The following is a 13,787-nucleotide window of genomic DNA, read 5'->3' on the forward strand; positions in this document are numbered from 1 at the left end:
TAAGCACTAACGTAACTTGGGAAGTTGCACTGATTTCCTTAACACAGGTTTTGAACTGTTTTAGTTAAATCTGTGCTCTAACTGTGTCTATCAGACCTAATACAGTTCGACAAAATGGCAGGCATCAAGAACATTACTGTGTCATTTCACACCTGCTTTTCCTTCTCCACTTCTATTATTTAAAACACTACTGATATTTGAGTGTAGGTTATTTTTAAAGAGGTGTGGTTTTTGTCCATTTGATGATGTAGCCTTACAGTATTTTACAGCAAAAACATCATCATCGTAAGGATAGGAGAGTAGATTTTGTCTGGTGTATTTTCAGGACTGCTTCTCAGAGCTGTGTAATTAGTAGAACTCGGAAAATTAGACCTTGAAAACAGCATATGCAGGCTTCTTCTCAGAAGACTCCTAGTGATTTACTATTCCTGATATATAGATATTATAAATATAAAGATTAAGTGCCAGTAAATGTCACTTGACAGATATCACTATCACACTAGAAAGTGACAAACCACTAAACTGTGTGTATGCCCGGACATGTTGTTTGAAAATAAACTGGAATTAGACAAACCACTGTTGTTTATGTATGCTTTGTGAGGAATGCTCAGATTTCACATGTTCTGAGAGAGAACTACTAAACAGAATATCTGACAAAGGAAGCAAGAGACTCCTCAGGGGTTATTTGAATCTGCACTGCATTCTTTCATAGAGGGAAATATAGCCAGCTGACATACATACTCAAAAGGCTATTAGAAATTGTCCAGTAGTGAGGATATCCATTAATGAGATTGCACATGACAAGATTATCCTGTGATGAGATAAATCACGATTGAGTTCGTGCTGCGAGGCAACAGTCCAGAGTGGTAATTATCTCTGTAGGAATGGAAGGTTGGGTGGTGAAACTGTAGCCTTAAAATAATTTTTGGTCCTTCAAAAAAAAAAAAAAACTTAACCATTCTGAGAGGATTTTCACCCTTGAGTCTTGTGCTTCTAGCACAAGCTAGAACAGAACTTCCCCAGCTGGAAGTTTTTTAGCTTTCTGAGGCAATGATAGTTAAATGAGACACTACCATCTCTTCTTCTTCCGTGTGCTGTCTTTCACAAGCACACAGCAATGAGTTGTGCATGATCAGCTAGCACTATCATAGCATCTAATACTTTCCTTCTTGAGCAGGGGTCTCAAACTCAAATGACCAGGAGGGCCACATGAGGACTAGCACATTGGCCTGAGGGCTACCGCACTGTCTCCCCCATCCCCGCCCGCTGCCATGCCCCCACTCCACCCCTTCCATAAGGCCCCAACCCTGCCCCACTTCTTCCCACCCCAACCCTGCCCCACTTCTTCCCACCCCTTCCCTGCCCCCATTCCAACCCCTTCCCCAAAATCCCCACCTCAACTCCGCCCCCTCCCTGCCCCCAGGGGGTGCGGCAGGGGTTCGGGGTGCAGGAGAGGTGTGGGGTGTGGCAGGGGGTTGGGCTGCAGGAGGGGTTCGGGGAGTGGGCTCCAGCCTGGCATGCTCCCTGCCTGCCTGCCCTGCCTCCGTGCCACTCCAGGAAGCGGCTGGAAAGTGTTGTGGGGGGAGGGGGCAACAGGGATCTGTGTGTTGCCCTGACTGCACCTCCAGGCACTGCCCCGTGCAGCTCCCATTGGCTGGGAACGGGGAACATTAGTTGTGGAAAAACTACACCTAAACCAAATGATTGAGCATACTTTTTTTTAAAAGCAGACCTTTCCCTTTATAAGGGTATATGAAGTTTCCTTGCCATTTAGCTCTTGTAACAATATGTTAGTTAAGAATTGTCATTTTTAAATGAACGCAGTAAACCAGAGATGGTGTATTTCATGTAGTTTGACTTTTTCATATTGTCATGAAGCCGCACTTTAGGTGATGCTTTATAGGCTTATACCTGTGCTCACTATATATGCTTTATACGCTTATACCTGTGCTTTCCCATTCACTTGTACTCTGTAACCACGTTAGCTCTGGCTAATATTCTTTGTGTGGGTAAAATGAATATTCATGTTATATAATAGGCTCAACTGTGTCTAACCATATAGTACCATCTTGTCTGGTGCAGACGAGTTACACTGAGTTTTCATTTTGAACTAATGAAAACCATTTGAAATAGACTGTGTTCTCCTGCAAAACTTACTATGATAGTCATTTAAAATTGAGAAAGGAGTAAGGGGAACCACTGAAAACTTAGGTCCTTGAAGGTTTTGGTTATCAATAATTGGCTTCATGCGAACACTGAAGTTTTGTATGAGAGAAGCAAACTGATTTTAAAAAAAATCCAAGTTCACAGCCAAGCTTACTTGGCCGTTATATCACTAACCTTTAAATAAAAGGTCTCTTAAAAACACTAATGTAACCCTCCCCCACAGACACCTCAAAAAAACCCACCAGAGTTTCATTTTTGCTGACTCAACCCAGCCATAATTTTCGCCCACTTTTTATTAAATGGTCAGAGACTACTATTACTTGACTTATTATGCTCTGGTTTAAGACTAACTGGTGCTGCTTTTGAAAACATTTTGGTAAACTTTGCACTGTTTGACTTGATAATGTCCACTTGAATGTTGAGTCTTAATTCTACTAGTGCAGTCACTAGTTTTACAACAGTGAAAAAGGATAACTCTCAAATAGCTAAACTTCCTGGAATGGTAGGCTTAAATCTTGGTAGGGTCAGCCGAGTCTTTCATTCTTCTGAGGTAGACAATTCCCAGCAACAACAAAACAAATTGTTAATAAAAAGTTAACGGTATTGCAGTACTGTAACTTCAAAAAATTAAACGCAAATTGTGACAGAAGCAGTCAATATGATTGCTGAAAGTTTTGAGATTTAAAAAAGTTAATGGAAATAGAAGCAGAGGTAAATAAACAAAAAATAGTCAGTTAAGGTTTGCAGCGAAAAGATAGGGGCAGTCAATGAGCTGATGAAAGTCAAACAAGTTAAGCGGAATAAGAAGGCTGACGTAATATAAGGTGGGGGTTGGGAGTGGTAAAAAGGAGAAAATGAAAAAATGAGATGGGGAACTAAATTAGTGATTTTTAAAATGGCTAAGATATTAAACTTCTTCTTTAAAACATCCTTTGAAAAGAAAAAAGCTTGAAGGGAGAGCCTATAAAAATAACTATAGGGAAAGAGACGGTAAGGGAATATTCTTAGGCTCTCCAGGCCAGTTCCTGCACCGTAAGTCAATGGGAGGTTTGCATTGACTTCAATAAGTGCAGGAGCAAAGTCCTCAGATGGTATGGTGATGGCTTGGATAAAAAACTTGGATACCTGGAAGATTTGAACATATGCATGCCTGGATGATATGCATTCTTAAGGGAATTAATGAACAGATTTAGTCTACCGTGGAGTATTTTTCTTGAAACACAGACAACTGGGGAGGTACCAAAGAAAACCCGCGACCATGCCAATGTTCCAAAACACTGATCTGTAAATAGAGCTTCTGTTTTCAGTAAAATAATGGAATAAATATGTTTTTAAAAAGTAAATGTCAGATATCAGAACTGTGTGTAAGAAGTAACATAAGTTGATAAAGAATCAATCTTGCCAAAAAACTTATGCTATTTTTGATAGTTAAATAAAAATGGATGATGATAACACAGTAGATTGAAACATTTGAATTTTAGTTAGGATTTCACAGCAGTATGAAATGTTTATTTAACAAGTCAATGCAAACTGGCTTGGGTGCAGTCGCTTGTGAACTGAAAACTCAGGCATGTAATCAAAGGGTAATGTTAAACAGCAACATCTGGGGAAAGCGTGGATGGTTGACTAGCCAATCATACGGATCAGTATTAGATCCAGTATTATTCAACATCTTTGTTAATGATAACGTAACTGAAAATAAACAACATTTTAATGATATTTGCAGATGATGCTTGTCATAGATACTCTTGCTGGAAGGCTGCAACATAATATTATTGTATTTCCTAGAATTCAGAATAACACGCACAAACCCAAAACACAGAGAGAAAATGGCACGCCTCCTAAAGCGGAAAGGCACAACTCACCCCCACCTTGCTTTAAGATGGCTTTTTCTGTACTGACTCTGATCACGCACTTTGTGACACAGTCCCTAGCCTGCAAGCATGACCAGGACAACACTCCACCGCATACTCTTAGGGCAGAGGTTTTCAACTTTTTTCTCTCTGAGTCTTCCCCCATCCGGAACATGCTATAAAAACTTAACAACCTACCTGTGCCACAACGACTGGCTTTTTTGGCACATCCAATAGATTAAAAGGCAGGGCCGGTGTTCAGGGATAGCAAGCAGGGCAATTGTCCCATGAAGCTAATTTGCTCAGGCTTCGGCTTCAGTCCTGGGCCCCAGTGAGTCTAACACCAGCCCTGCCGGTGTTTTAATTGTGTCTTATTGCTTTGGAAATTAAGTTTAAAATTTTGTTTAGGACATGCTACTTCCAACAAGCTGCATAAAATAGCTCACAGGTGAAACTAATTGTGCTGCTGGATAATTTGTAACTAAAAAGGCACTGCCTCTCATACTGTGGGTGTCTCTAGTTAGTGTGTTGTTTGGAGCTTAAATTGTAGGCATCTCTTAATGGCTAGTCATGAAAATCCTATGTTTAACTACATTCCATTGTAGTATTATTGAGCAACAACCATCACATTTTATAATCAACTGATCTTACAGATGTCATATGGTGATCATGACTTGAAAAAATCATCTGTGCAATTGAATGACTGGATTACTTATATTTTATATGCCTTAACTTCTCTCTGAAGGCAGGGCTAATTGAATTTTGGGTTGAATGGACAGTAATAGCTAAGAGAGGATTTCCTTCCTACTTTCATTGCTGCTAGTGCCTTGGATAAGGCAGAGGAGGATAAACCTAGTACTGAAACCTCATTCATTATTTAATTATTAGCTTGCTATGTATCTTGTACTTCATTATTATTTTATGTGGCACAGAAAGCATGAGACATACAATTGAGTTATGAATTACAGTACAATTTTCAGTTCACTGTCAAATATATGTTTTATGTGTGTGGCTCATTTAGAAATACCCCAGAACTGTGATTCCTTTAATTTACACTATATTCGGCAAAGCAGGTTAGTTATTTGAGTGGGAAAGCTTCCTGGGTCTTAGCAATAATAATTTTCTGTACATGCATGCACACGCAATACTCCCCTCTCCTCCTCGCTATTCCTCTTTCCTTTGGGTAACTCCAGTCAGTGTCTAACCTTGGATTTCTTAATTTGGAGTGAAGCCCAGAGAAGTAATAAAATTTGCGCTTCTGGGGATAGGGAAAGAGGCACTGAAGCTTTCTGGAGAAAACTTAAGTGTGAAGATTTAAGAGGAAGGAAAAAGTATTCAGAATATAACAAAGAATTTCAGAAATGCAGATCAAATGCAGGTCTTGGAAACATCTGATTTTATTCTTTAGTTTAAAATTCAGTTATTTCCAATAAATATATAGTGACTAATACAATATTAATGGTATTGAAAAGATCAGAAGACAAGCATGTGAAGTCTGTAAATATATTTTGTAGTATAAGATGAGTGAACTCCTAAATGTTAAGGTTTTGATCATCAACCAGATGTTCCATGTGTGACGGGGCTAACTGCACTGTTGACCCCTCTTGGTTTCTCTGAGTGTACCTCCTCAGGTGTTTGACCTCATGCTTTTACCTCTCTCAGGGCAGAATCACATGATTCTCCCAATCTCAAACTGGGTACTGACTTGCAGTCCCCTTTACATCAACCATGATCACTGCAGCAGGTTTTGCTTCGGCTCAGACCCTGCAGTTCTGTTCCCTTCAGGGGCATGATAGTGATATCTAGTAACCAAACAGCTTTCTTAAAGCAAAGTATAATATATTTAGAACAAAAGCATTTAAGGGAAGAAAATGTAATGCTTGCTTTTCTCTAACACTTACCATGCCCTGCGTATGAGAAGGCACACTTCCTTTCAACTCCTCTCTACCGCCTGCCTCTTTCTGTGTCAGCCTGTCCCCTGAACTGCTGCTGACAACTGCCTCCCTCCCATCACCACCACACCCTGGAATCAAAGCACTAACTGTTTATAGCCCTTTCATCTGGTAGGTTCCAGCACTGTGAAACAAGGTTTACAACATTATTGAAGGGAGATAATTTCCCAAATCCTGTATCTACAGCTGGGCCCCTTTGTCTTTCTGGTGGACTCTTAGCTGTTCTTATCTGGGAACCCATTCTGTTTCCTTGTTCTTCTCAGAGCCCCAATATAAGTTAGAACAATGGATTCACACCGGAAAGTCTTATAACCAAATATAGAATAATTTCGTCTCACTGACCTGGTCACATAGTGTTCATACCATTATTGCATATCAATATACACAGAATAATATACAGCGATTCCTGCACTATTCATAATATTATTGCATGTCATATGCATTTCGGTCACACTACGTACTTATTTCTCTCAGGTGCTGGATGAAAAACAGCTGGCTCATGTTCACCCTTGGTAAAATGGTGATACTAGTTGGGAGAGGACAATACTTCAAGGAAATGCCTCAAACTGTTATCCTCTACTGTGGGCATTCTCTCTGATTAGCCACGTAATGTAGAGTTTGTCTTATTGGACTCTGCTGCTCTTAGACGCTCAAATAGTGATAGGGACCAAAAATGCCCTTTTCTATCTTCAGGTAGCTTAAAAAATGCCGTCATTCTTCTCTGAAGAGACTATCAAAATGATCTATGCTTCAGGTTATATTACTGCAATACACTATCTGTTGCACAGAAGGCCCCACACAAGCTTCAGGATGCAGCATGGTCCAGTGGATAGGGCATCAGACTAGGAATAAAAAAACATGGTTTCTGTTACCTGACCTTCCGGAGATCGGTTTTGTCCTTTGGCAAGTCACTTAACCTTGTCTAAGTTTCACCCTCTGTAATATGGGGATAGTATGCTTAACCACATTGTGTGAAACTCTCTAGGCCTAATGGAGGATGTTCTTGGTGGCAGATATTTGGCTATAGAAGTGCCATGAATATTCCCTGAGCCTTTCCTATTTAAAGAGTCGTATGCAAGAACCATCTTATAGGTACAGTAACTCCTCACTTAACGTCATTCCAGTTAATGTTGTTTTGTTGCTGATCAATTAGAGAACATGCTAGTTTAAAGTTGCACAGTACTCCCATATAATGTTGTTTGGCAGCTGCCTGCTTTGTCCACTGCTTGCAGAAAGAGCAGCCCGTTGGAACTAGCTGGTGAGGGCTTGGAACCAAGGTGTGCCGGCAGCCCCCCTATCAGTTTCCTGCTCCTCTAAGTTCCCTGTGCGGCAGCTGCTCAGCAGGCTATCAATTGCTGGGCAGTTGAGGTGTCACTTCCCCCACTACCATGTGCTGTTCCTGTCCTCTGTCTCAGAGCTGCTCTTGGGAGCCTCCTGTTTGCTGTGTGGGGCTGGTCGGGGGGAAAGAAGGGTGCTAATGTCAGGGTGTCCCCCTTCCCCTGCTCCTTTACCCCATCTCCACAGAACAGGAGGGATGGACATTACAGGGCTCAGGATGGAGGGAGCTTGCTGGCAGCAGCTGCTGTCTCAACTTGCTGATCAGCTTAAAAAGGCACTGTACTTAGAGTGGGGTCAGCATACTTAAAGGGGCAATGCTGTCTCCCCTCCCTCCATTCGTGCTGCCTTGTAGAGTGCCAGGCTACATTAACAACAATGTGTTAACCCTTGAGGGCTCCACCGAGTGCCAGTTCATCATTTAGCAGTAAGGCATTCCCTGGGAAATATCCCACCCTCTTCCACCCTGACTTCACCACCTCAGCCAAGCTTCACACTTATCATTGCTATATACAGTATTAAATTATTTGTTTAAAACTTATACTGTATGTATGTATGTATACGTCTCTTTTCTGGCGAAAAAAATTTCCCTGGAACCTAACCCCCCACCTCCCATTTACATTAATTCTTTTGGGGTAATTGGATTCACTTAACATCGTTTCACTTAAAGTAGCATTTTTCAGGAACAACTACCATGTTAAGCGAGGAGCTACTATAATAATTATTCAGTAAGAATTAAAAAAAGAAAAGCACAGTAATACGACACAAAAACAAGCAATTTTAAAAAATCAGTTGAAGTAAAGTATCCTAAAACAAGGGACAGTGAAGAGTATGGTCCTTTGTGAATTGAAATGAATCAATTTTAAATATAGTGCCAAGATACCCCAGTGAAGAGTGGTTTAGAAATGCATAACCATTGTTTGCTTCTTTGTTTTTTTAACTTGAAAATATATCTAATTTCCTCCTTTCTAATTTTGTCCTTTTGTCATTACTCCTTGGATTGGACTGGAACTGTAATTACCATGTCTGGTTTTTATTTTTAACAAAGGCATTAGTCTGTGTGACAACTTGAATCAAAGCACTTTTGTTTTCAGCTCCACTTGATGTCAGCACAGTTCTGTTCAGTGCTGGCTTTTTCTCAGTTCAATAAAGCCAGCAAACTTTGTGCAGGAAGAAGGTCTACAATATGTTGTCTATTTATTGTTTATATGCTGCTATTGTTTTCAGTGACAAACTGTGAAATACTTATTCTCTGGTAACAGTTAATTACTGTGTTTCATTGCACCAGTGAATTAATTTCATTTTTCTTTATTGGGGAAATATTTCTGCAACATGAATTCAAACTGGATAATTAAATGTTTTAGACAGATCTAGACTCCATTCCTGCAGTTCAGAGAACCTAGGTGTACTGCTGCACCTGCACCAAGCCTTATTAAAGTCGGTGGAGCTCCACATGAGTGCAGAGAATAGCAGGACTGGAGCCATAGCTGGGTTGGTAGCGTAAAATAAATAAAAATAAAAAAATCCGTAAGTTTCTATTTGAAAATTAACATCCCAGCACTGCCCTAAAAGAAATTGTTGCTGCAGGAATTCTTTCCTGGATTTTTGTTCACTCATTCTGTGAGCAGTGTGAAGGCCTGTGGGAAGGCATATACTTTTAAAGACCAGTTTTACTGTGACAAGTAACAAATTTAAAATCATGAAGCAACAGAGTAGTTGGTCCATGTTGGATGCAGACATTCATCGGTACCTCTTTATAAAGAAAGTATAGTTTTTCTGTTGTAGCTAGACATTAAAATAATAGAAGGTGATTTAATTTTTCTTCCTGAAAATTTGCTCCTTCCATGTGGAATGTTTTTTGAAAGAAAGGTGTAGTCTAGTGGTATAAACAAAGGAGTGGAGCCCAGGTACCTCCTAAATTTTAATCATAGCTTTTACAGTGATTCCTTTTTGATGCTGGACAAGTCACTTTTAGTGTCCTCGTGTGAAAAGGGGGTATTAGTACTTTATATGCTGTTGTGAGAATTATTTAATATTTGTAAAGCCCTTTGAAATGGAAGAAGCAAAGTATTAAAACATTCGTGGAATAATTCTGTGACTTTTCTTTGTTCTTAATGATTACAGTGTGCACTGGCTTTCTTTGGTTAGTTTTTTTAAAAACAGTTTTTCATTTAATAGGAAGGATAGAACTAATTGAGATAATCTCTGATTTGAACTGTGTACTTGATATTTCTAAATAGACCTGGATGATGGCTGAGATTGTAATTAGCATTGCGTAGGTAATTCTATGTCCAGGTGTTACATAAATAATAAAATACTATACCTTCATTTAATCAAATTACCACCTGCCCAAGAAAACTGCAAACATAAAATGCATAATTATAAACAATTTACAGACCTGTAAATCCCAGTCTCAAGACAGAGGTTGAGTTTGAAGAGAAATCTTTTATTATTTTGAATAGAGACATGATTATCATTTATAAATCAACATAACTTTAGTATCCCTAAAGATTATTGTAACGGAGGACACTCGCCTCTCTGTGAATGCCTCTTGTCGTCTGCGTGTGGTGCTGCTACAATCTTTTTTTTTTTTCTCCTGGCACCCCCTGTAGGTTGTCGACCTCATTAGGCGGGTCTTCAATGGCTGAGCCCTCCGGTCAAGTCACACAGTCAATATTAATCCTTTCTGGGTATTCAAATTCAAAACAAATACAAACAAAAGTCTTCCAATCCCTGGCTCAAGATGGGCTCAGCCCCTCCTTCCTGAAAGTGTCTTTTCTCTTCAGTCCCTCTTGGGCTCCTTTAAATCTAGCCCTCTGTTTGGGCTTCTAAAGGAAACATATCCCCATCTTAGTACTTAGTAGGGTGACAAGACAGCAATTGTGAAAAATTGGGATGGGGGTAGGGGGATAATAGGAGCCTATATAAGAAAAAGACCCAAAAATCGGGACTGTCCCTATAAAATCAGGACATCTGGTCACCCTAGTACTTAGTGAAGAGTCCCACCAGAACTGCCAGTTTACTGTCACCAGGGCCTTCAGGCCTGTTTTGGGGGCCCTTTTTTGGGGCTTTTAAACTAGCTGTGTCTCCTTTCTAGGGCTTAGGCCACTCCAGCACTGGCTGGTGGGAGAACCCGGGCCTGCCCACTCCTCTAGGTCCCAACCTAGAGATTCTATAGATAGTGGCCACATGCTGCTTCCTTTACTTGGTTTTTGCTGGGCCTCTTCCCACCTGGCCTTTTCACCTCTGTCCATTACCTTCGGGCTAGAGCTCTCAGGTCCTTTCGCTCCCAGGTTTAGCAAATGCAGCACACTGAGCTCCTTTTGTCCAGAGCAAAGCACCCTTCTGCCCCTCTGGCCCCAGCTAGGAACTGACCTGCTCAGACCTGCAGCTCCTTTTATCTGAGACTGCTGCGCTCTGATTGACTGCATTTGTGCAGCCTTTCTAGGCAGGCCTGGGGGACCCACCTTCACTGCTCCTTTCTTGAGGAGGGATGTAGTAGGACCTTAAGGCTTCTAGCAGGGCGCCTGGAAGGGCCAGGTACACCCAGTCACAATTATACTCTAGTGTTTTTTAGTAACTTTTCCTATTCTTTCTGGTCTGATTTATTTCTTGTTCTTCCCTTTTAACTCCTCATTTCAGCATTATTTCTCTTTAAGGTCTAAATGTATTTGAACAAGGTGCTTCCCACTAGATGTACAGAATCATTTTCTTGACAGTGATACTCTCTGAGCTGCCTCCTTCACCTTAAGATCTTTCCTTTCCTTTTGAAATGCAAAAAATGACATTTTTATAAGTTTAGATGGCAAAAAAAGTACATAGATCTGCTTTCCACCCAAGTGGGCCTGCCTGACAACTCATTAACCTTCCAGCATTGACAGATACACAACACTTTTCAAAGATGACCAATTTTTGACCAAGACTAAGAATAGCAAAATTCTTCTTTTCAAAGCAAAGGAGTAACTTGCACTGACCAAACTGACGGTGTGTCCCCAGCCCTATGTGCACCTTCTCAATAAAACTTCTAGAATGTGTATCTTATGAGTTTCCTTGGCAACTGGCCACCATAACATTCCTGGCATGTGCCCAGCTTCACAAACCCTATGAATGCTGTGGGAGGTTTTTATATGGGTAAGTCTGTGCTGCCCAAGCCTTGAAAGCTATTGAAAAACTTGTAGGAAAGCAATTAATGAAGTGGCCCAGGAATACCTAAGAAGTGCAGCGAAATAACCACTCTCTAAGGAGACCTAGGCTACAAGAAGTGACCATAGCACACTGCATGGTAATTGTTCAACAAAACTTGCGTTGCAAAAGAAGGGTGAGGTGTTTAAAATAAGTTAATCAAAATGGCTAGTCAGAAGTGCAAGCAAGCTTTTTTTAAAAGAAAAATAGGGAAAATGTGGGTTTTTTTTTTCTTTAGAAAATTATGAAGGTAGAGAATAAACTATTGAAAAGTCTCATTCTCTGGTAGTCACAAATACAGTCTCCAAATTATTAGCTTTTTTGAGAATCAAGCCACTTCCAAGAATGGGTTCTTTCAAGTTTTCTTAATCTTATGTTTATTTTGCTCTGTAACAAATCTTTCTAACAGCATGAACAAATCTCCTAATGTTCATTTATTTATATGCAATATGGTTGACTGTATATTCTATTTTTATTTCAAATTTCCTATTCTGTATGGTTTTGACTTTGTAAATAATGTTTAATAGAGCTAGATGCATCCAGTAGTTTTTTTGACAACAATGTATTTAAGGATGTTCCCTGTCAGGAGATTTCTGGAGGCCTTGTCTCCAAAAGAAAACCAGATGGCTATAGACAGAGTTATTTTGACGTGCTGGACAGAATGGAAAATGCTTGAACCAAAAGTGAGCAATACTGCCTAGAACAGAGGTTCTCAAACTGTGGTCCATGGATCACTGGTGGTCCACAAATTCCATTCAGGTGGTCCATAGATAGTTCCCTCTAAGGTGCACACCTGGGTGGCCACACACGAGAGAATGAAGGGCCACCCACTGAATTAGTGGAGCCCCGCAGGCATGGCTCCACTAATTATGTGCCTGGACCCTGGAGAAGAGGCACATGTAAGGTGAGGTGGTGGCCTTGTGGGGAATAGGTGGGATGGGGCAGTGGGGTGGGAAGAAGGGATGGGGGGGAATCTGGGATGTGCAGGGCTGCGGTGGCCAGAGAAAGAGGGGACTTTCCCCAGCTCCAGGGTTGTGGCTGCCAGGGAGAGATGGCCTTCCTTCCCAGCCACAGCCAGGGGGAGAAGTGGCAGGGAGAGACGCCCCCTCCTTCCCAGCCCCAGCTCAGGGTCTGCCGCGGCGCAGGGGGGAGGGAGTACATCGGTCGCATTAGAAAGGTAAAACTACTGATATGAAAATATGAGTTATGTGCTTTTATTCGTAGAACAAAAAATGTTAATTATTAAGGGGTTTTTTTGTACGGTGCTTTTATCCAAAGTGCTTTACAATAGTTAGATAATGGTACAAACAGCATATGGAAATATTATTAAGTGGTTCACCAAGACCCTCAGCAATTTTCAAGTGGTCCGTGGAAAAAAAAAGTTTGAGAACCACTGGCCTAGAAGATGTAATTAGAGTAGCCTCAATGCTAAATTTATGTCAGAGCTTGCCAGGGCTGAGCTCCTGCACCTCTAGATTTGGAAGTTCATAGTGCTGGCATCTCTGGGCTTGCTGCATCAGTTACGATTGTAAAAAAAATTGCTTGAGCCCCAACACCTCTTTCATTACAAATTAAGAATTGGTAGCCTGGTGTATATGGTGCTTCAACATAATCCCGTTGGTAGCCTCTACTGCCTGTGGTGATCCGCTTTTTTCCCTTGCCCCTCTTCCCCCGCCTACAATTGAGAGTGCCTAAAGGGCAGGTGACGGTGAGAAAACTACCTCCTTTCCCTGAGGTTCAGTACTCACTGGTGTGCATGAGGTCTTGGTGGCACACGATGGCAGTATTTACAATTCCTTGTGTCAGGCTAGTGAATTTGACCCTACCAATGTTCATATTAAATCTAGCGTTCCTTAGGCGCCACTCAATCTTTTGTTCAACTGAAAAGTACTTAAAAGTAAGGCAAAACAAAATCACAGGCACACTTTATTAATTGTGTATTTCATCTGAAATGTTGATTTCTTAAGGGGCATTATGTAAATCTGGATAAAGTATTCTGCTTATAGCTTGTTCTGTAGAATGTCGTCTTTTGGGGGGGAGGTCCTTAAAATGTTTGGAAGTTTTTCTAAACTTTGCTTTAATACAAGTATGCAGTGCATTTTTAGGGTTATTATTTAAACACTTCAGATTATTTTTATCTAGTGTGTGTATTGGAGTGATGGATCATTATGATGGCTTGATAACTTAGGTCATCAGCACTGCGATGCTTGTAAAAGCCAAAGAAGTAAGCAGTCAATACAAATGTAGAATTACCTCAGTAAGAACGGTACGACTTTCTCTTGTTGGGGTCTACTTTTGC

At 40.8% G+C, this 13,787-nt stretch overlaps 1 protein-coding gene and 1 long non-coding RNA gene across 10 annotated transcripts in view; one reads left to right on the forward strand and one right to left on the reverse strand.

Moving 5' to 3' along the window:
- Window positions 1–13,787, forward strand: part of CNST (consortin, connexin sorting protein) — a 107,291-nt gene that overhangs the window by 8,219 nt on the left and 85,285 nt on the right. For 2 of the 8 annotated variants that reach the window (XM_073338306.1, XM_073338307.1), the window contains one exon: window positions 6,957–7,063. The exons of the other annotated variants lie outside the window; for them this stretch is intronic. The gene's annotated coding sequence lies outside the window, so the exon portion shown is untranslated. The remainder of the gene's footprint in view (window positions 1–6,956; window positions 7,064–13,787) is intronic. 8 annotated transcript variants of the gene reach the window in all.
- The window catches only part of LOC140909307 (uncharacterized), a 31,600-nt gene that overhangs the window by 527 nt on the left and 17,286 nt on the right, over window positions 1–13,787 (reverse strand). Inside the window, exon 3 of one of the 2 annotated variants that reach the window (XR_012158171.1) lies at window positions 9,742–9,992. The exons of the other annotated variant lie outside the window; for it this stretch is intronic. This is a non-coding gene — a long non-coding RNA (uncharacterized lncRNA). Of the gene's footprint in view, window positions 1–9,741; window positions 9,993–13,787 lie in introns of those variants that run through there. 2 annotated transcript variants of the gene reach the window in all.

This window comes from Lepidochelys kempii, chromosome 3 (assembly GCF_965140265.1).
Source record: "Lepidochelys kempii isolate rLepKem1 chromosome 3, rLepKem1.hap2, whole genome shotgun sequence".
NCBI classification, from domain to species: domain Eukaryota; kingdom Metazoa; phylum Chordata; order Testudines; family Cheloniidae; genus Lepidochelys; species Lepidochelys kempii.